This window comes from Protopterus annectens, chromosome 4.part1 (assembly GCF_019279795.1).
Source record: "Protopterus annectens isolate FY-2018-M chromosome 4.part1, PAN1.0, whole genome shotgun sequence".
Lineage (NCBI taxonomy): Eukaryota > Metazoa > Chordata > Ceratodontiformes > Protopteridae > Protopterus > Protopterus annectens.
Window position 1 is genome coordinate 877,860,855 of NC_056734.1, and position 24,994 is coordinate 877,885,848.

The following is a 24,994-nucleotide window of genomic DNA, read 5'->3' on the forward strand; positions in this document are numbered from 1 at the left end:
CTTCACCCACCCATTTAATAACTTCAGTTGATGATCCTTCTAAAGTCAAATCTATGGTGCTTCCTGTCCTAAAGGAATGCCTAGAAAAATGATCAGCCTTTAACCCCTGACACTCCAGTGCCTTCTGAATAACTGTACAGCAGCAATGGATCTTCCAGCACTGTCCTGAAAAAAACAGGCATTTCTTTTTTTGAACAGACATTATTGACCATAGCAAAGCCTATCTGCCTGGACACAACAATTTCTTCCTACAAGTCTGCAACACACCTGCTGCCTCTACCCTCTCTGATCCAACTTAGATATAAGCAGACAAATAACCACTGCTGTATTCATAATGTGTACTTCTCCCCACTAATCCTAATAGCTTCCATATACATAAAAAAAGCTAACAATAACCACAAAACACAATCTCTTTGAGAAGACACAACCAACCAAAAAATCAACTGAAACTACTCTTAATGCCCTACCTAATGGCAATATTTTTTTCACGTTCCACTCTCTTAATGCATTCCAACCTTTACAGCATCCTCAAAACTCCACAGTGTTTTGTCATATCCTTCAAAGCCAAAGACCAAGACATTGCAAAACAAGCTGTTGTGTGCACTCCGTGTGAACCTCCTCCTCCAGCTTCCACCCGTACACCAAATACACAGCCAGATTAACTCAACTGACCATCCCGTGGGCTGCAAAGGAAGCCTAAATAGAAGAGATAGCTGAATAGTGCAGCCTCCTTGTAGATCTAGACCAAGACTGTGATAGTAGCCATCCTGCTACAAACTGCCAGTCTTTCAAACTCTGTAGGGCACTGTGACCAACTGAAATACCACATTGGGAGTCATCCAAAGAATCCCGTTGAACTGAAATCGAGACAGACTATCAGTTAAAATTTTCAGTGGGGCTGACACAGGCTGTAATGCGAATGACAACTTAAACCTTAAAGAGAATGAGATTACCTTCCACAATAGCAGTTGCACTAAAACAAACTAGCTAATTTCCAAGCCAATACTTGAACCACTGCCTTGTTGTCAGAGTGGAAAAAAACATTCTCTTATTTAAAAAAAATGATGTTGCCATACCACCAAAGCTGCTCAAATAGGCATCAGCTCCAAAAATGCCAAATCTTTCTTCTACCCTTCAGTCTAACTGGCCAACCATTCTATAGCAAAATACTCACTTTTAAAGAATGCCCCCATCCCAACACTCCCAGATACATGAGACCATAAATGTAACTGACAATTCCCAGTCATCCTGCAAAACGAGATTCCAGTAAAACCTTCCTCAAACTCCAACCAAAAATCTCTAGTCTGCTTAACGATGCTTGAAAAACCTACTGTAAAATCCATTATCTCCTCTGCATGATATCTTTCCACTACGGGCAATATTGCTCACACTTTGTATCATTTGATATGTATTTGTACTTGTCCTTTTATTTTTATCGGACTGCCATCTTTACTGTAATCTGTTTCATGGAGCTGTTCTTTCCGGGTCTCCACTGAAAATGGGCTCTCTGGGCCCAGTGGACTTCCCCGGTAATCAAACTGGAAATAAAATAAATAAATAAATAATAATAAAAATAAAAATGCATCCAATGATGCTTGTGACGGCCTTCTTTCAACAGATTTGCCAACAATATATTAAAAGCCCTTCCTGGAGTGACAGCTTGGCAAGCAAAATTCTACAAGCCCAGCAGTTTTCTCACCTCCTTCAGTCTTACTTTCTCCTTGTCAACAACACTAACAAGGTGTTTCCACAATTTGATAACCTTATTTGAAGGGATACAAAATAGACCTGTCAGCATCAGCCTCCAAACCCAAGAATTTCAATCCTTTAGATTCCTCCGCCACATGCCACATGCTATCCTGAGCTAGTGGCACTCTGAATTAATTACATAATGCTATAAAAGCTTTTCACTCACCTTCCATAATTAACTGAAAAGGTCATATTAAATTTCTCAAAAATGGTGAAAGCTATGGTGCACCATGTCAGCAATGCTGTATCAAAATATAACTTTTAACTGCTATAAACATACCTAAATATGGCCAATCTTCTCCCTTGATAGGTAGCACATGAAAGGCATACTTAATGACTAATGCAATGAAGTATTTTGTACCTTTGCCCCTTTCCTATCAATGTGATCATTAACTGGTCATCCCGCAAGAAAAGACAAATGATGAATTAGGCAAAAATATCCTCTTCGCTTCTTGGCTACTAGCCAAAAAGGGAAACTCTAAACTGTGCAAATGAGACAATGTCCAACAGATTTTATACTGTACCTGACACCATATCCTTCCAGAGCAAAGCCAGTGCCACATCTCCCTTGTTGCATACAGACTTCAATGTTTTTTAGAATCACTAAACTATCCTGCACTTCAGATCTCAAACTAAAACCTACTGTAAAACTCATCATCTCCTGTGCTACTGCCTTGCCTGAATAACCTTTCAACAAGGCCAAATGCAGATCTGCCTTAATGGGAGAATGAGTGGGCTGACCTAACTGGTTGCCCATGAAGAGGCAGTTGATCCCTACTACCAGGAAAATTGCCTCTACTCCAACCCACAGATATCCAAACATTCCAAGTTTATTACTATCAAGCTGACCAGGCACTGCACTGTCTTTATGCCAACAGGTCGCAGCAGCATGTGACCTGCAGCAGAATGCACAAAACAGTGATTTGTTCAAGAGCACTTTCCCACATGAAAACACTAAGAGGTGCCACCTTTGGAGTCACTGTCACTCAGACTGGGCCAACCATGGCTAACAGGTTTATCTATCATAGTAGTAAGCTATGTATCTGCATGCCTTGACTCTCATTTCGATGTCTTATCTCCAGTTTTAAGTTTCCAAAAGCACTGATCATTCCATAATCAGGCTGTACCACCTATCAACCTCTGACCTTCCTTAATTGTGATAAAATATGACAATAGTGCTAATGTTTGTGAAACATCTTTCTTCACAATTACATCCAAAAAATAAACAAAGTCAAGGACCTAGTTGTCTGACATTCTGGCCCTGTACCTACCCAACCCCTTCTTCCCGAAAACTGCTAAAGCCACGGCCAAGTCTTTGGCCCCTGGAGCTTCAGCCTCAGTCAGACATCATGCACCATCTGTATCCAGTTGCTCAAATACATCTACATAATCCCTTCACCAAATCATCTCCTTCACAGCTAGGCATGTATGTGCTAATAAAAAAAAATCTGACTCAGCAGCAAAGTCTGAACACCTAAAAGATCAGTCTGCACTTCTTGTGTTGCGGAAGGATCCAGGTACAAAGGCACAAGAATCACTTCCAGCAGCTCTACCAATGACTATCGCCACTCCTGACTGCTGTACTTCCAGCAGGATGACCCTGGGCAGCCACCTAAGACTCCTTGACCTTCTCTAACTTATCTTAACAATTTCTGCAGCCTAACCCTATTGCCATCACTCCGTTCTAGCAAATACCCTGTTAATTTAACATATTACTGAACCTCCTCTTCATCCAAACCTGATAAAATACAGGCAGTATGATTACCTGAACATGTTGAAGGCACTACTATAACCCTGCCAGGATCCCGACCACATACTTTCACAACCCTACAGCTGGGTGACTCTGGAACTCCTGGCTGCCTGTCAGCCTTCCTCTTCCTCCAACTCCATCATCCTTGGTCTGCATCAGCAGGAGGACCATCATTACAACTCATCCCTTCATTGTCAGCCACTGCTTCATACTGTAGCAAGGCTTTTAACTAGGCCATGATGTTGGCCAACTGATTTTTCTAAGCCACCAAAACAACCATCCTGCTAAACTGAAAAACAACCTGTATGAAATAAAACAAAGAAACCTTAGTCAAAATTTTCTTTTTAAGAATGGATGCTAACCCCTGCATCACAAATAACATGCTACAAATGAACGTCTCACCCAGAAACCTAGAATAACTCATTCCTGGAGGCTATATTAATGACTAGCTGCCCCCACCCCTCCATGCTACCACTATGTACTCTAGCTTAATGCAATAATTGGCTAGCTTGCTACCTTAATATCAAACTACCAAAGTCAACTACTGTTCTTCAACTGCACAAATTACCCTGATTACCCCAAATCCCAGTCAAGACCATGACTTGCCAGCTTCATCCCTGCCCAAACTACATACTTAGCAACCATGAATTAAATGCACAAACTCTTGTCCCCATCCTACAATATCCAGCAATAACAAACATAACATAACATAACATAATTATACAAAGTAAACAAACAACAAAATCACCAGGCAAATTGAGCGACCCAAATTACAAAAACTATTAAATCATGAAATCCGTAGACCAATAATATGATAGTAAAGTATACCTAAACTGAATTAAAGAAGTGTCAAACTCAAATACTGTCATAAATTTACATAAATCTGTATATAGATATATATATATATAAAAATATGTGTATATATATATATATATATATATATATATATATATATATATATATATATATATATATATATATATTGTCATACACTGTTATATAGATATACCCCAGGATTCACTAATCCCCTGTGTAAGACTAGATTAGTCTTACATGGAAACGCCAGTCTAAGAGTAAGACGGCAGTGCACCATGCATATTAATGAGGGTGCGCTGCCTCAACTCTAAGGCTAACACGGAGCGTGCATGAGTGTAGGGGGCGTGTCAGACTGCCGAGCAGTCCAAAAATCCACGCCCCTGCAAGTCTCTCAGTTGGGAAATGTCAACCTACATGAGTGAGTCCGCTCAAATGTGTACATACCCAACACTACACTCCTCTACATTCTAAACCCCTGCACAATTATAAAATGTAAAAACTTTTTATTTATTTATTTTTTTTATTTCTGATATAGCTGCTCGAATTTGCGCATGTTTGCATGGGTTTGCCCATTGCTCAGCTACAGTTAGCAGTTTAGACATCAAACAGGATAATAAACTTATATACAAATTAAGCAAAATAGCGATAGAGTAGTTGTAGAGCCTTTGCACAAAGAGGAGGCATTCCTGGTTCGAGTCCCACCACCCCCCTTTCTATCTTCTGTTGGAAATCTGTATATTAAAATAATTCCTGACATTTATCATTTTTATTTTAGTAAAAAGCATTGAAATGGCTTATGTAGTAGTGAATACATTTTATATATACACACACATATATATATATATATATATATATATATATATATATATATATATAAAAAGGTGAAATGGTTATGCATACTATGGACGCATAAGTTACGTATCTTAAGCAATTTGAAGCACTGCTAAGCAAAGTTTACCAGTATTAAGCATATTTAAATGTAATTGCTGATAGCTGAGCACTGCGTTAACTAGTGCAATGGCTTTGCGCATAGCTGCACATCGTGCAAACGAGCGCAAACAGAAGATGTTTGAGTGTAGCTGCGCACCACGCTAAGCAGTGCAACGGCGGGCAATATTGGGCAATGTAGAGCAACGTCAGGCAACGTAGAGCAATGTAGAGCAAAGTAGAGCAACGTCGGGCAAAGTTGAGCAAAGTCATTAAAACACAGCCACACCTCCTAGCTCGTCTAGCCAGTAGTAAAATAAAATAAATGTTTGGGATAGCACGATGCATGCAGTCATGTAAGTGCAATTGTGAAGGATTCAGTAGTCATAACTGTACTGACCATCTGCATGGGTGTCCTGCAGTTCAGCACTTCTGTCTTAAGAAGCATGAAGTTGGCTTTGGAGACATTGTTTATCATAGTTTCCTTAATGGGGGTGTGGGTCCAGAATGTGGATAGGTAGGGTAATTAGCTTATGGTCAGATGGGACCAATAAGGCACTGACTTCAGGTGTGGAACACTGGTTATGCAGGACAAGCCAAACCCCGTAAACAACACAAATAACCACAAAGTGAGCTAAATGCTACTCATTGCCAGAAGTCTCAGCCTCCAGATGCACACACTCGGGGCACTTCTCATTATGGAGAATATTGATATCTGTGCAGTAACAGACACTTAGTTCAAGGCTCCAGACAGCACACTAGCACTACCAGGATACTACTCATTCCATGCCTTCCAGCATCAGAACCTGAATCATAGCACATAGGGTGAGAATGTATCCATATTCATCAAGGACACCTACACCTCTCTCTACTTGCTCTCTACAGGATATGTACCTATAGAATGTTGCACAGCAACGTTCTTCACACTTCACAAGGGTGGGGCCACAAAAACCCCTTGGCATTCATGCTCTATGAGCCTGACGAGTGTATTCTGCAAGGCAATGGAGCCAATCATAATGAAAGTCAACAATACAGAGATTGGGAACCTTCACACAGCTGAGCACACCCAGTTTGTCTTTGTCAAATGCAGACCACACCTCTTTAACTAGGAGGATTTCTTTGACAGTTACCCAGCTACAGATGATTGAAATGAGCTCAGCACAGCCTACCTATACCTTGCTAAGGGCTTTGACACCATTCCCCAGTCAGGTATCATAGATGAACTCACCATCCTGGCCATGAATCCATACATCACAAGATGGATTGCAAACTGGCTCACAGATAGATCCCACACATTAAGAGTTGCTGGCTACATGTCAGTCTCTACACCAGTAATGACTGGTGTCCCCCAAGGTTCAGTCCTGGGGTCCCTTCTGTTTGGTATAGACTTCTCAAATGTACATGCCAACACAGGAGGGTTGCGGTTGACTAATTTTGCTGGGAACTGCAAAGTGTTTGCCATAATAGATTCCCCAGAAGACAGATATATTCTCCAGAAGGGACTCTATGAGACAGATGTGTGCTGTCAGAATCATGGCCTCAAGCTTACTGTGGAGGAATGCATAGTGATCTCTTTGTTGAAAACAAAATACCCACAAACTACCACATAGGTGTTACTTCCTTAAAAATGACAAGGTGATAAGGGATCTGGGGACACAAGTAGATAGTCATCTTTCCTTTGATAACCATGTTGCCAATGTGATTGGGAGATCCTATGTGGCCCACCTAATCAACAAAGGGTTTGCATCAGGATGCAAAGAGGTAGTGTTGGCACTCTACTCTTACATCATCAGACCCATCATTGAGTACAGTGCACCATTTTGGATGCATTCGACTTAGCATATCCAGCAGCTGTAGAGACCACATAGGTGCCTCACCAAGAGGATTACTGGCCTCGAACAGTTGTGTTATGCAACACAACTGGTAAAACTAAATCTGTTCTTCGTTGTGTACCACATACTCAGTGGCACACTCTGCCTAACATACAGAGCCATGTCCAACACATAACTGTTGAACATGCTCCATCTACAGATAACAACATTGAGTCACCCTACACATTCCAGGGATATGAACCTCATCAGAACGATGAATACAACATGCTGGTAGGATAGAGTACCATCCCAGACACTTGCCTTACTGTGGAACAGAGTCCCAATGTACATCAGACAGAACCATGCGCTGACACTCTTCAATCGGAACCTTGATGAGTGGATGGGAAACAGACAATTCATGCCACTCATCACATCAGCAGCCCCACTAGAAAGGGGCTTAGGGTACTAACTATTGGAACTAGCCCTTGGGAGACTACCCAATGGTGTGGTGAAAGCTGCACAACTTGCGTAGGCTGATATATGCCTTCGTGGAGATAGTCTACTACATACCTATGAACCTATGTGACAGGTACATGTCTACAGATAGGAGATGTGTACTTCATTGTACAGTCATGTTTTACAGCAGGCACATGGACCACATACACTGTAATGCCTACAGATACTGGTGACTGTTATGTACAGTGGGAGAGGTGTGCACCTCATGTCTTTCGTGCCATTGAGATGTGTGCTTGGTGGGACAGTCCTGGATGTCTCACTGTCATGGTCACCCTCTTACACACATCTCTGCCCATACATCTTTGGCTTATTATACTGTGTTCCTCCCACATATAAATATAGGTACCTAGGTAGGTAATAGGCTATCTACCTGAAGGCATATATTAGTATAGCCAGAGTGTGCAGCTATTACCACCCAATGGAGTTAGTTCACTAGGCCTCTGTGTAGTAGAGCTGATGAAGTGATCCATGGTGTGACAGTTCAGTTTCACATACATCATCAAGGCTCCTCTGGAAAAGTGTCAGTGAGGGTATCAGCTTAATGTCGGTTGGGAGCCTGTTCCAAAGCAAGGGAAGTCTGTGAGTTAGTAATATATCCCTCCAACATGTTCTATTTAATGCTCTGATGATGATATCTCTAGAGCATGTAGTACAGTGAGCTTGGGTTTACTTCAGATAGCGCATGTACATCAGTTCTGCATTGGACATGGACCTGTCTGTTGGGCAGAGATCTCCTGAGTAGACAGTATGCAACAGAGTACAGATTGAGTTAACTTCAGTCTTGTTGCATGGGGCAACTGTTTCAGGCCAGTAATTCTCTTGTTGAGGTACTTCAGTGGTCATTCCAGCTGCTGAAGGTGCCTAGTCAGATTCATCGCAAGTGTGTTGTGGTACTCTCTGATGGGTCTGATGACTGATGAGTAGAGGGAACCTCCTTTTAGCTACATGCAAAGACCTTGGCAGATTGTGGGAACACATAGCATGATTTTCTAACCACTTTGTGAATGTGTTTCTGGAAGTAGAGATGACTATCCACATGTGTCCATAGATCCTTTATTATCACCTCCATATTTAGGGTGTTGGCACCTATGTGGTATTTGTATGACTGTAGCTTGAGGCCATAATCTTGACACCACATATGTCTGACTGAGACCCTTCATAAGGATGTCTCTGTTGTCCCAAACATCGATTATGACAACTTTGTTGCAGTCATCCGCAAACTTTGCTAAACATAACCCTCGTGTGTTTGACTGTATTTCTGAAAAGTATACACCAGACAGGAGGGGTCCCAGGACTGAGCCATGGGGGACAGCAGTTTTACCAGCTTGAATGGGAGACCGCAATTCTTACCTTGTGGGATCTATCTGTGCCCCAGTTGGCAATCCATCAGATGACATACATATTTATGCACTGGTTGTTGATTTTGTGGATACGACATGTGCCTGGGATGTTGGAAAAGGGCTTTTCAAGGTCTATGTGGGACGTGTGTAGCTCATTTCATTGATGTATGTCCTGGGTGACTGCCTTGAAAACAGTCTAGCAGGTTTGAGAACCCGATCTGCCCCTGACCAAACCAAAATTGGTAGGGTTGGGTGTTTGTAGGCTCACAATAGCTCTGTTTATGAGTTCCATCATGGTGGACTCCATGGCCTTGCAGATCAGGCTTAATAGGCTTATAAGACAATAGTTCCCATGGTCTGTTGTGCACCAACACTTGTGCAGTGTGCCAAACATTGCTGTAACGCATTCAACCTTTTCATATCCTGTACAGAGGGTGAGTCTCGACAGACTGTTCAGGTGTAGGATCTGTTTGTTTTGGAGTTCACATATGATACAGCTAGGAAGCCATGTCATCCCATAGACGCCATGTTTTTAGGTCTGGAAAGTGCTGTTTAACCATTGTATATGTGATTTCTGGGTTTTCACAATCTCCAGGTATGATAATGGGCACTTTTGTCAGTGAGAGGGGGGTAAATATGTATGAACCAGTCTGACAAGATGTTGGCAATGTCAGTCATGTACATGTATTCATTTACAGTTTGCACTGACTCAGAACATATATGAGTTTACACTGATATTTATGACATAGCGAAAGAAAGCTTCATGGTTCTCTATGGACTCTTTGACAATATTTTTGCCAGAACATGGATTGGATAATGTTAGGAGTGCTCATTGTTTATTGATGATACTGATTGGAGATTTATTGATCTTCTTTGAATTTTCACTTTCTTTGAACAACTTAAGTACTTGTGGTACATAGTTTGATTATGATAGGAGTCCAATATATTATATGGGTCTGTTTTCATATAACTGTGTGTGCAAGGCAGGATTGGTGAATAGTGACAAGTTTCTGGGGTAAGAACTGCAACTGTCAGATAGGTGTGGCCCACTGCTGTACTCAGACATGGCCTAAGTGTGTGAGCATGCCCATTATGACCTTTCAGTATGTTGTTGACTGACATTTGCTTCATTTATTTAAGTGTGTGAGCATGCCCAGTATGACCTTTCAATATGTTGCTGACTGAAATTTGCTAAATTTGTTGAAGTGTGTGAGCACGCCCAGTATGACCTTTCAGTATGTTGCTGACTGAAATTTGCTAAATTTGTTGAAGTGTGTGAGCATGCCCAGTATGGACATATATACTGTATGTGTGTGAAAAATCAAGTTGGTTTTTACTTCAGGGCTCACCTTTGTGTTGTACATCGACAGGAAGCACGCTGTGAATGCAGGGCTTCCATGAGTCACTTTGCATAGACTTATCAACATTTCTACATATGGGGGGACAGCTATTATTTGTACATTTCTACCGAGGGGGCACACCTGATTGTTACTGTGGGTGTACATAGGATGAGGGGTTCACCTGACACTTGTACACATTTGCTAGGCCTGCACTGCTATGTCAGGTACTCCATTTCAGTCTGTACTGTTGCCTATCATACTGGCTTGAGGCATACTACTGTACTACAGATCTTAGCTTCCAATTTCACGTATATTAGTTTGTGACTGCATAGCCTAAACAACCCACATCACACTGGCTGGCCTGCTGTTATCTGTCTGCATAGGCCTGGGTGGAAGTTACTCATATGCCTCTTCAGAGGGCATGATACAGCATTTGTTTGTGTTTGCATTAGTCTACAATTGTCCTGCTGTGTCTGTGCCAGTGAAATGCTGTCATGGCTTAGTGGTTCAGTACTGTGACTATAGTGCACAGTATCCTGAGTTCGAGCCCTGTCACTGCTTTTTATTTTCCTGCTGGGTAGACCTGACTGGTTAAGGAACAGTAAAGCAGGTGAGAGCGTGTTTACCTGACTTTGATCGACTTTGCCTGACTTTGCCCAACATTGCCCAACATTGCCCAACATTGCCCGACGTTGCGCTAGTTTGTGCAGCACACAGATCCACACAATTGTGCTTAAATATGCTAAATAGTGGTAAAATGTGCTTAGCACTGCTTTATATTGCTCAAAATAGGGCAATCATGCCTCAGGTGGTGCTGCAGGGCTACCTATGTTGGATGCACATAGTACACTCCCTATACATGTTTGAAAAGAGGTAGTGTCAAGTTAGGCATCCTTTTTATTGTATGTGCGAGTCCAAGAGAGGTGTCATTTCCAGGGTTCATACTGAGCCAGTGTATGTGCTATGTGTTGCCTCTTTGCCAAGGCCAAGGCATACTGGCACGCCACCTTCTGCCTATTGGGGCAGGCTCAGGTTGTTCCTCCTCTGAGTCACACTGTGCCTGTGCAGACCTAGGCAATGGTGGGGGGGCTGTTTGGCCCTGCCCCATGCTGTTCCTGCTGCATGTTTTCACAGGATCAGATTGTGTAGCATGGCACATACCATGACAATTTAGGTACATGTAGTTGGTGAGTACTGCAAGGTTCCATCAGATGTGTCCATGCACCGGGACCATGACTTGAGCATCCCAAACACACGCTCAATAATGTTTCTTGTTTGTGCGTGTGCCTCATTATGGAGTTCTTGTTCGGGTGTGTGTGCATTTCTGATGGGTGTCATCAGCCACGGCTCCAGTGCGTATCCAGCATCCCCCACTAGGTGACCGTCAGGGATGTCCCCATTGGCAAATCTCTGGTACAGCTGTATCAGATGCCAGATGTGGGAATCGTGATAACTTCCAGGGCAGCCAGCACACACATTCATTATTATGCCCTGGGCATCGCACACGACCTGGCAGTTGATGGAGGGAAAGCCCTTGTGGTTGATGTAGACCCTACCCCGCTCACCGGGTGGTGGTTTGATGTGTATGTGCGTGCAGTCTATTGCACCTACTACCTCAGGGTATTCTGCTATTTGGTGGAAAAGACTCATATTGCTGGCCAATGTCTCACTGGAATTAAGGAAATATACGTGCTCACCGACATGTGCTGACATGGCATCCAGGAACTGGTGCAGGACCCTAGATGCTGATGCCTGTGAAACTGCCATCTTATCACCAGTTGGTCTCTGGAAGGTATCTGTAGCTAGTATTCGTAGGCCAACACATACCTTGGTATCCACTGGGATGGGTTCCCCTCTGTTGGTTCTGTGTGTGAGGTGTGGCCGGCACAGCTCAACAATTTGCTGCAGGAGGTCTCTGTCCACTCTATAGCACTCCACTATCTCCAGCTCATGTAGCCCCTGGTAGGTTACCCTGGGTCTGTACACTCTTCTCCATCTCCTCACTGTGGGTTGCTCAGCAGCATTCACAACATCACCACCCTCAGCATCTTGCACATGTTGGTTTATGATAGCAATAGCAGCCCCTAACATTTTGTCTGACATAAGCTTTTTAAGTTTTCACTCTTTGTATATTGCAGTGTTGCAGACTTCTTGGGAAAAAAAAAACAGGGTAGACTGCTGTTTGCAAAGTTTAAAGTGCTGGGCTGGGCTGGGCTAGTCTACTGCCTGTGTAATTGGCTGATTCTGATATATTTCACCTGGCAGCTCTGCTAGTTCTCTTTGGTTAACTTCCTACTACTTCTTTTCCTTCCTTTTCCCTTTCTGTTTCCACAAGGGGCAGTGCCGCACAAACAAGGGCACACACGAGCACACAAGTGCACATGCGCACATACGGTGTAAGCACATTTGCAAGAAATTTCAGATATATCCACGGCGTACACCTTTGTTTTCTTGTTTCAAGCTAGGACAACTGTAGACACACCTCTTGCAATCCTAAGCAACTCATGGCAAACACCAGCCACTGTGCTCCAATCAGCTTACAGTCTTTCAGACATACCCCCTCATGATGTCATCTATCTTCTACTCTACTACTCCCCTACTCCTACACTTGCACTCTAGGGACATGGCTCATATGCCGGGGAAAATTGGGATTCATATCCTTATCCTCATTTGCATAGGATTGCCTACTAATGCTTAGTTACATCTCTCACACTGAGCTTCACCCCCTTAGCAACCACTACTCAGTGGCCATGTTGTTTTCAGCCTGCCATTCACCTGCATAGCAGAACAAGCTTTTTAGTGAAAATGCCCATTTTTGGCAATTTTTCAATTGTTTTCATTTTATTTAAAGTGCAGCATGTTTGCGCGGTGCTGTGCTACACTTAAACATCGGTGACCGGGGGAATAAAAAAACTGGATTTTAAGGATTTACAACATTTGCAAATGCCAGTGGCCTTATATTTGGCCATTGGCATGCTTCCTCAACTAGATGCATCCTTTATTTGGAGCTGTCATAGCTCCGTTTTGCTATTTGCAGAACGGTACATAGTTACCAATGGAGTATATTTCTGCGGACAGGTTAGTGTTTCCTGGATCGCTTTCAGCAGCAAAAGAGGTAATTTCCATACCATAACACTGTCCGTGCAAGAGTAGCGTTAGAAGCTCTCAAGCATGCCCCTGCCGGCTATTACTGGATCGCGAGGCAGACATATTGGCTGTCTGCCATCTTACACTACTCTTAGACTACATGCAAGCCTTCATAAATCTGGCCCATACATACACACACACATACTGTATATATATATATATATATATATATATATATATATATATATATATATATATATATATATATATATATATATATATATATATATATATATATATATATATATATATATATATATATATATATATATATATATATATATATATATATATATCTGATCTGTAACTAAATGAACTAAATGTACACCTTACCTACTACTGGGTCACCAATTAAAATCAGGATTAAAGTGTACCAGAGCAACCCGTTGTTTCTGAAAATGGAACAAATGCGTGGAGCACCTAGCATCCCAAGGAAAAGCAAAATCAAATTGTAGCATAAACTTCACAAAACTGGACCAGTTTATATGACGCTATAAACTTCCTTCTCCCCTTCCTAAGTAACACAATTTTGACAAAGCCCAAAAGCCTAGGGAACAATCATTTACCACTTTAAAACTGCTAGAATAGTGGGGTCCATGCTAGCATACATTTACTTACAAAATTATAAAACTTGACTTGACAGCAGAACATCATGTAATACGATCAACCCTCAGTAATTTGTCAACAAAATTATTGAAGTAGTAGAAAACCAGCTGATGCAGGAAAATACAGTTTTATACCTACTACCATTAAGTGAATTGAAAGCAAGGCTATACATACCTCATCACTACCACCAATACTCTTTGTGAAAGAACTCTGAACCACATTTAACATACTGAGGGTATAAAGTTTCCAAAATTAGGGATAGATTTTAAGTATTTAATAATAATGGTTAAGGTGTTTACCTCTCAGACACAAGGTACAGTTTTTGATTCTCACCTTTGAGGGAAAGTGGTTAGGCTTGAAATGGCCCATAAGAGCAGCTAGCCTAGTACAAAATGAACCTATAAATGTAATCAATTGTGGAAATAACAAGGCTCATGTTAGTGTTAGTTTGGCAGAATAAATTAATTGCATAACCACAGTTATAGACCTGGGCTTCAAAGCACTTGCATGCATTTTGAGAATGATATGAAATCTGAAGCACAAATGTCTGTCATTATTTAACACTTTCAGTCCCCTGTTACCCGCCAGGGAACCACAAATTTCTTTTTGCTTTTGTTTGCAGAATTGACCAAAATATAAGTCAGTATGGACATACTGGACATCTGGACATTTGAAGGGTATGTTCTCATCTCACTTTCACATCCCATTGAATACTGCAAGAGTTCCATATCTCAAATAAACACCACCATGCAGCCCAGACTGCATGCCATGGTGTGATGTACAGACCCCCATGTGACTGAAAAGGGGGGGGTTCAAATTAACCACTGCCTTAACAATTGAACTATTAGCCCAGTACAGCAACCTGTAGGTAGACTGCCATCAATAAAGTGAAGCTAACACATGTAGCAGTTACACTACTAACATTACAAACACCTGCTCTTCACAGCAATTTGCACTTCACCATGTTTCTAAACATGAATGACTACCAATTCACCTAACTCTGTTTAGACACTAAACAATCCAACCAAGTCCTAGAAGGGTTTACTATCCCTAGAAGACTCACAACAGAACAAAGCACATTTTCCATGTGGCACACCCCACCAATAGCTATCTTAAGCAGTAAAAAATAAAATAAAATAGAATTTTTTTTACCGATCAGACCCTGCAAACTGCCATTAATCACCTTTGCTGCAGATAAGGGTACCTAACTAGAAAACGGTACCCGATACAGTAACTGGTCATTAGGGAGTAGGTCAGAGTACAAAATATGTTTCCAACCCACACCAAAAGAGACTAGTCCTCTTCCTGCCTAACATTCTATAATTGCCTCACCATGTCCTAACCTTACGTTATATCAATACATCACTTCTACAAAACCTGCTCCTCCACTGCCCAATTTAACCTTAATCTAACTGCCTCCACAATAACCACAGTAAGAGTCTCTGTTCAATTACTTCTGCCACACAGAAAACTAAAAAATTTTGCTACAGCTGCTGCATGAATGTTTTATAGTACTAATTTCAGTAAGATATGCATTCATAGGTTCATAGATATATATTAGGCTAATGACCACCAGGGCCTTTATAAGTCTAGCCAAGCAACTCAACTTAATTATATTCCCTGGTAATATATTTATTTTAGATGAGGGGATATGTTTGTTAGGAGGAGTATGTTACTTAGGGGGCTGTAAAAAAGTTATGTGTCGGGGGTATATTAGTTAGCGAATGTTTACTGTCAGCATCTATCAATCCTCAGGGATGAATTTACAATTTCCCATCCAATTGTCAAAGTTAAATTTGAATATGATCAGAGATGCACTCTGCTTCCCATGGATGGGTAGCCTATTCCAGAGCAAGTGGATCCTTTGAGTTACATATTTGTCTCAAAAGCATGTTCTATGTATGTGCAAGCAAAGATCAGATCACTGGATCTAGTGTTACTGGCACTGCCAATCTTGCAGATGTGCAAAATCTCCATTAGGGCTGGATCTAAGAATGCTTTATATGCCAGGCATATATTGTCTCTCAACAAACTGTAAGAGACTGACTATAGAGACAGAGCTGTAAGGTGATCTGTATAGGACAGTATGTTAATACTATGAAGTCTCTTAGAAAAGAACATCTGTGGTCATTCCAACTGTTGCATATGCCTAGTCAGGTACATGCCAAAGGGGGCATTGTGCTCAATGATGGGTCTGATAAGAGACAAGTAGTGTGATACGATAATGTCCTCAGACTTAAATGTCATACTCTTACTTATAATTTGGGCAACATAAAATGATTACTGTCTACATTATGGTCTCAGATCTCTAACAACTGGGTCAACTCCTAGGGGTATCTTACAACTGAAGTAGTTTGCCTGGGTATTTGTTTTGCCAAAAGGCACTATAATGCACTTCTTTGCATTGAGTTTTAATCTGTGTCTTTGGTACCAATCATTTGTTTGTGTTACACCCTCTTGCAGGGCATTAGTGTCATGCATGGATTTTATGATGTCGCCAATTTGCAGTAGTCTGCAAACTTGGTGAACCCGAGGCCCTTGACAGTAGCCTTGACCTCTGAGAAGTAGATTCCAAACAGGAGTGGGCCCAGCATGGAGCTCTGTGGTAATCCTCTGGTGACCCGCCTCTTGGTATAGGTGGTCTCACCAGTTCTGACTTCTTGGGTCCTAACTGTGATCCAGCTGGCAATCCAGCAAGTTGTGTAGGGATTTATGCCTAGTTTATTGTGTTTATTCACAATAGCTGAGAGATGGTATGCACTATTTTCCCATCATCTATTGCCTTGATTCCCATCTCAAAGAAGTCTACCAGATTAAGTAGGGATCACCTGCATTTGACATGAGTCCAATGTCTGTAGTTTGCCAGTTTCTTTGTTGAACATTTCCATGGCAATTCATTCCATGGCTTTGCATATTAGACTAGTCAGACTAATTGGTTTGTAGTTTCTGCTGTTGACTGATGATACACCCTTGTGAATGGGGATAACCGTTGCCATCCTTGGTATGTAGCCTGTTTACAGGCTGCAGTTGAAAAGTGACTCAAGTGGTCCTGATAGGTCACATTTCAGGCTATTAGGGAGGTAACCTGGGATATTGTAAGGTACCATTGAGGCTGTGTTTTTAGCTTTAGTGAGCACCAGTATAACCTTCTCTCTTCTGATAGTTGGGGAGAGTTATCCTGGTACAGATTTCACAATGGGTGGAGGACTAGGTGGTAAAGTTTGAGCTGAATTTGTTGGCCAGCAGATTTGCTGTGCCACTCTGCTCAGTGAAGGTGGAACCATTTACTACCAGTTCTGCACACTGTTGTGTGTTACATTTGAGGATTCAGGCATAGCTGTAGAGGCCTTGTAGTAGTCTTTAGTCTGAAAAACTAACATGACCTCGTTACTGACCTTTATGAACTTAATTAGTCATCTTGGTTTCTTGATTAATTTTATTACTGAGCTCTTATTATGAGAATTGCTCTTTCTGAAATTGACTGATTTTTTTCCTTTTGCTATACATTCTGCTAAGATTAGGATTCCACTAGTGTATTTTATTTTTGGTGTTTGATTTGGGCTTACGCCTGGTAGGTACAGCAGCCTCTGTGCAGCCATTTACATGTTTTCTAGAGTGTTTCTGTGAGTGATTCTGCATAGGCTGTTGTGACCTCTAGGTTGGGTTGGGCATTGAATTTTGACAAACTTAATAGGATGTAGTTTGATTAAAATAGTTTCTGATTGTAAAAGGTTCTACTGGGTTTTCCAGGTTGATTTTTATTTTGAATGAGACAGCTTTGTGAACTGACCAATGTCACGGGGGCAGGGGGGATGCAGCTCTCTCCCATATCAGTATGAACAAGGTCCAGTATGTTTGAACCTCTGATTAAATGCACACTAACTGATCAAGGGCATTTGTGTTAATAAAGTCCAGGAAACGATGTGCTTCCAATTTGGTAGCAGTTTCCCAGTCTACCATGAGTAGAGTGTTTGCATGGATGGAGAATGCCTCCATTAGGCCTAGATAAGTGAAAATCATTTTACATTCAGAATGTAAAATGATGAGTAGTGATGAACAGTGAAAACTACAGAAAGGGTGTGGTTTTCCTTGATGCAGACTGTGATGAATTACTTTCAGAAACAAAGACTGCCATACTAACAATTGGGGTGGATCCTTTGTGAACTGTGGCATGTGTATAAAATTGTACAAGGAGAAAAATAAAGCACTTAATAGTGCTTTGGATGGCACAGTGGTGCAGTGGTAGCACTGTAATCTCACAGCAAGAGGTTCTCCGGTTCAATTCTCATCTGGAGTGCCTTCTGTGTGGAGTCTGCATGTCATCCCTGTGTTCGTGTAGGTTTTCTCCGGGTACTCCGGTTTCTTCCAAAGTTACAAAGACATGTGTCTGAAGTGTTTATTTCCAGGCAGCCGCTGAAAATTGGCTTCATTCCAAGTCGTACTTTCTCAATAAATAAAAGTTTTAAGCATTATTCTTCAGCTAAGAGACACAAGAAGAAAAAATAATTACAGAATGAATTTAACAACAATTGCCCTTTAAAAAACATGAATAGTTTAAAATAATATCATGACACATTCATATATGTTAATCCGGATACAGGCATACCTACAGACTTCGCATAATATTGTTGCATCCTGCATGTATTAAAAGAGACAGTGTAATAATTAAGAGACATTATTTATGTTGTCTATTTCTTGTTTAAGAAAAGGTTATATTAGATTAGCTGAAGGCTTCATTTTTCTCTTGTATGGCTAGCAGTCATATTTCTGTTGGGATGCTCAGGTCAGCTTGATAGCAGTTACCTAATTTGCTGGGGATTTGGATATTAGCTGTTGACAAATCAACATTTGCTGTCACTTTTTTATTTATTGTGCATTTGTCATAGGTTGCATAAGTTTAATTTATTGAGCTTTAGCAAAACAAATATTAGGCAATAGAGAGTCCATTTAATAGTTTGCCTTTTAGAAGTGAATTTCATGCTGAAATTTTATCTTGGCAGCTATCTACCTGTATATATTTTTAAACCCTATAAATATAATGCCCTAGTAGTAAACATTTGCTGTTATGAAAAAGATAAGAATGAAAAATCTGTTGGTTATACCAGGTATTGCAAAGCTAATGTTTTACATTTCCATGAGCCCACTATGGTACTTTTATATGTTAATCAATGAACACCATGAGCTAGTCATCTCCTTATGCAACAGAATAAATGCCTTGGAAAAAAAAGCCTGAATACCTGTGACAATGTTAAGCTACAACTTTAAAGAACATCTTTAATGTACAAATCAGATATGTTCATTTAACTGTATACTCCGTCTATGGTTGTCTCCTGAGAAGAAAATTAGTGGAACTTTCATGCATATTCTCTGACAACACAACATCATAAAACAAGCACTGAGTCTGATTAGATGATGTAAAATCCAATGATGCCTGGCAAATATTTATGTATTCAAATAATATATGCAGCACAGCTTGATAAGACGTCTTGCTAATTGGTCTTACAATTTAATTTTTCACAGCTGAAGATTGCTTATGCTTTTTTTATAGATAGAAATGTGCTGATTCAGAGAAATTTGATGGATTACCATAAAGCACAATGCGCATAAGTAAATAACTGTTTTGACACTTACCCTACGATGTTTTATACTTGAGTTTATAATTAAGCATGTTGTTTGGTGAAGAGAACTACTTCCATCTGAATAATGAGGGCAAAGCCTTCATATGATTTTAACTATTTTTGACATTGCTGTATTAATTAACTCTGTCCTATTCTTTTGATTATTACACTCAATTTAGTTTCATGACTAGTTTATTTATAAAATTTTCATATGGTATTTATAATCTTTATGCCAGGCTGTCCTAATAAGACACTTTATTTGAAGTACAATAACAAAAACTACTCATCCACATAAGCTGTCATCACAACTGACTTAGTCAAATATGATAACGTCAACTGTGATGAAAGTTTTTCTCTTTCCTTGACTTGATTGTTTTATTTTACTTTGAATATGGTCAGGGATTCAGAAACAGCTACTGCCAGTGTTAAGCCCTGCTTTGAGAGAAAACCACTGGTGGTAGCCTTTCCAATTCTTAGGCCTACCACAGTAACTTTATGTAGCAGTAGAATCACCCTGGTAGATCCATGGCCATTGCAACTGTTAATGGTGGATTCCATGGGAGTGGATAATGTTAATTAGCCATGTGCACTACACAGGAAATGTGCTTAAGCAATTCAGAGAATCAAACAGGTGCATATAATAGTGAGCCAAATGTATTAACTGAAATGGCCAAAATGCCGGGTTTATGCATTACTTTCAAAGGGAGAGACCGTGTTGCAAGTACATGTTGAGGAGTTTAGCAGGGAGGTAGGGGTGATGGGTATGTGAGTGTTTGTATGTGTGTATGCATGTATGTAGAGATGAGTGTTGTTATATGAAGGTGTGTGCTGTGAGTGATAGGGTGAATGTGTGTTTGAGTATGTTGGGCTGGTTTTTTATATGTGTGTGTGTGTGTGTGTGTGTGTGTGTGTGTGTGTGTGTGTGTGTGTGTGTGTGCGTGTGTATGCATGCACGCGCACACACATGCAAGTATGGCGGGATGACAACCAAATTAAGAAGTGAATTATTTAATAATAAAAGGGACAGTAGACACCAGGAACAGTTTTTAAATATTTTTTTAGGTGACATATAAAGTTAGAATAACTGGCTTGCATCACAAACTATTTTCGGAATAATCTGAAACTCTAATATCTGGTGTTATTGTTTGACTGTGATCATCTGTGATTTGTGAGGGACAGGGCAGATATAACAGTTAAGAGAGCTTTGGATGGCACAGTGGTGCAGTGGTAGCATTGTTGTCTCACAGCAAGAGGTTCTCCGGTTTGATTCTTGCCTGGAGTATCTTCTGTGTGGAGTTTGCATGTCCTCTCTGTGTCTGTGTGGGTTTCCTATGGGTGCTCTTGTTTTCTCCCATGTTACAAAGACATGTCTAGAGCATTTCTCCTTGGGCCGCTGCTGAAAACTGGCTTTGTTCCAAGCCAGACTTTTTTGGTTAACAAATGTTGAATAAAATAATAATAAATAACAGTCAGGGATAGCTGAGAAGAATAAGGTGCATGTCAATAAATGAAATTGTGTGTGTGTGTGTGTGTGTGTGTGTGTGTGTGTAGGAGAGTGAATGGGGGGAACCTGTGTGAACAAAATTGCTAACTAACTCTAGAGGTAACACCATACGATTCAGAGATATAACTGGCATTGTAAAAGGACAGAGCATAATTATAACATGTGACAAGTCCAGTCAAGAGCAATGGAGCCTTTTTCATACTTTTAACATTTAGTCATGTACCTCTTTGTTATGGTGTTTGTATTACTCTGTCGACAATTTGCCTTGCTGCCTTTTTTGTATTATTATTCATCATCTTCTTTCTGCTGTTCCCATTAGGGGTTGCCAGAGCGGATCACCAGTTTCCATTTCTTCCTGTCCTTTGCATCTTGCTCTGTCACACCAACCACCTGCATGTCCTCTCTCACCACATCTATAAACCTTATCTTAGGCCTTCCTCTTTTCCTGTTACCTGGTAGCATCTTTTTTCCAATATACTCAGCATCCCTCCTCAGCACATGTCCAAACCAACATAATCTTGCCTCTCTGGCTTTGTCTCCAAACCTTCCAACCTGGGCTGACCCTCTAATATACTTATTCCTAATCCTGTCCATCCTCGTCGCACCCAGTGCAAATCTTAACATCTTTAACTCTGCCACATCCAGCTCAAACTCCTGCCTTTTTGTCAGTGCCTTTTTGTATTATTATTAATCAGTGATATTCATATTTACTGAGTAATTTATGACTGATTCATAATAAGGTATACATGTCAAAACTGATATAACCATTGACAAGGTCTATACATTTTCTTAATGAATTCTGACTTTTCAAGGGAAACAATTCCATTCTTTATAAGGCATTTTAGCTTGAAAACAAATGATTGTCAGTATTTTATGTCTATTTGTAAAAAATATGTCCTTCAAAGTTCTATATACATTTTGTATACATGTGTATGCATAATAAATGACTGTTGATATTGATGTGCATATAGGTGATAAACATTTAAGATGCAGGTCTCTAAATCATACAAGAGGTGAATGAAATTAAATTCATATTTTGTGATTAAAGACCAGGTGACATATGAGACTTAATGGAAAACACTGGTAAAAACAGAATTATGGCTGCTAGTCAGTGGTTACATATCAGAGATACAAATTTAGAAAGTTAAATTGGGCTTTTCACAGTCAGAGTAAAACAGTGTCCCTGCTAAGTGGCTTTTTCTTTCAAATATCCCATGGCTTCAGATAAATCCAACTTTTTTTCTGAATAATCTTTCAAAGACTTATGTGTGAACCCTAATACAAAAGTGTATTATAATTGAATTAAGATGAAATAAATCATAGTCCAAACAGACCATCAGAGTTACTCATATGATTTGGGTAGGTTCCAACTTGGAAGCAATCTCTCATTTGTCTGAACAAGCTAATAAGATCGCTGGTGAAATCCTCTAAGGCTAACTTTGTGTCCAAATTGGCCATGTCCACTGTGTACAATCACAAGGCCTTCTTCACATATGTCCGCAATCTCAAAGGTAACTCCCAAATCTGCTCTGCATTGATGGTCAAGAATACCACATACACAAACCCATAGATATAGCCAACCTGCTGGCAGATAAGTTCAGTGAAAACTTCACACGCCTGTCCCCCCCATCAGTAAACTAGAACATCCCCAGCAACTGCCCCCCTCCCCTCATCACCAGGGAGCAGATTCTTAATGCCCTCTCAAAGGCAAAAAATACAGCCACCATGGGACGTGACAACATCCCTAGCTGTGCCCTACATGAACTCAGGCAAGAGATCTCAGCAAGTTTATCTTATTCCTTGACTTGATTGTTTTATTTTACTTTGAATATGATCAGGGATTCAGAAACAGCTACAGACAGTGTTAAGCCCTGCTTTGAGAGAAAACCACTGGTGGTAGCCTTTCCAATTCTTAGGCCTACCACAGTAACTCTATGTAGCAGTAGAGTCACTCTGATAAATCCATGGCCATTCCAAATGTTAATGGTGAATTCCGTGGGAGTGGATAATGTTAATTAGCCATGTGCTCTACACAGGAAATGTGCTTAAGCAATTCAGAGAATCAATCAGGTGCATATATTAGTGAGTCAAATGTATTAACTGAAATGGCCAAAATGCCAGGTTTACCCATTACTTTCAAAGGGAGAGACTGTGTTTCAGGTAAGGGTTGAGGAGTTTAGCAGGGAGGTAGTGGTGATGGGTATGTGAATGTTTGTATGTGTGTATGCATGTATGTAGAGATGTGTGTTGTCATATGAAGCTGTGTGTTGTGAGTGATAGGGTGAATGTGTTTTGAGTATGCTGGGCTGTTTTTGTATGTGTGTGTGTGTGTGTGTGTGTGTGTGTGTGTGTGTGTGTGTGCGCATGCGTGCACTCATGCAAGTATGGGGGGATGACGGCCAAATTAACAAGTGAATTATTTAATAATAAAAGAGACACTAGACACCAGGAACAGTTTTTAAATATTTTTTTAAGTGACATAAAAAGTTAGAATAACTGGCTTGCATCGCAAAGTGTTTTCTGAATAATATGAAACTCTAATATCTGGTGTTGTTGACTGACTGTGATCATCTGTGATTTGTGAGGGACAGGGCAGATATAACAGGTAAAAGATTTTTGGATGGCACAGTGGTGCAGTGGTAGCATTGTCATCTCACAGCAAGAGGTTCTCCGGTTTGATTCTTGCCTGGAGTGTCTTCTGTGTGGAGTCTGCATGTCCTCTCTGTGTTAGTGTGGGTTTCCTATGGGTGCTCTTGTTTCCTCCCACTTTACAAAGACATGTCTGAAGCATTTCTCCTTGGGCTGCTGCTGAAAACTGGCTTTGTTCCAAGTCAGACTTTCCCGGTTAACAAATGTTAAATAAAATAATAATAAATAAAAGTCAGGGACATTTGAGAACAATAAAGTGTATATCAATGAATGAAATTGTGTGTGTGTGTTTGTGTGTGTGTGTGTGTGTGTGCGTGTAGGAGAGTGAATGAGTGGAACCTGTGCCAACAAAATTGCTATATTACTCTAGAGGTAACACCATACGATTCAGAGATATAACTGGCATTGTAAAAGGACAGAGCATAATTATAACACGTGACAAGTTCAGTCAAGAGCAATGGAGCATTTTTCATACTTTTAACATTTAGTCATGTACCTCTTTGTTGTGGTGTATGTATTACTCTGTCGACAATCTGCCTTGCTGCCTTTTTTATTATTATTAATCGGTGATATTCATATTTACTGAGTAATTTATGACTGATTCATAATAAGGTATGCATGTCAAAATCGATATAACCATTGACAAGTTCTATGAATTTTCTTAATGAATTCTGACTTTTCAAGGGAAACAATTCCATTCTTTAAAAGGCATTTTAGCCTGAAAACAGATGATTGTCAGTATTTTATGTCTATTTGTTAAAAAATATTTCCTTGCTCAGTTCTATATATATTTTTTATACATGTGTATGCATAATAAATTACTGTTGATACTGATGTGCATATAGGTGATAAACATGTAAGATGCAGGTCTCTGAATCATACAAGTGGTGAATGAAATTTAATTCATATTTTGTGATTAAAGACCAGGTGACTTATGAGACTTAATAGAAAAACTGGTAAAAACAGAATTATGGCTGCTAGCCAGTGGTTACACATCAGAGATACAAATTTAGAAAGTGAAATTGGGCTTTTCGCAGTCAGAGTAAATCAGTGTCCCTGATGATAAGTTGATTTTTCTTTCAAACAAGCCATGGCTTCAGATAAATCCAAATTTTGTTTGAATAATCTTTTAAAGACTTATGTGTGAACCCTAATACAAAAGTCTATTATAATTGAATTAAGATTAAATAAGTCATATTCCAAACAGAATATCATAGTTAC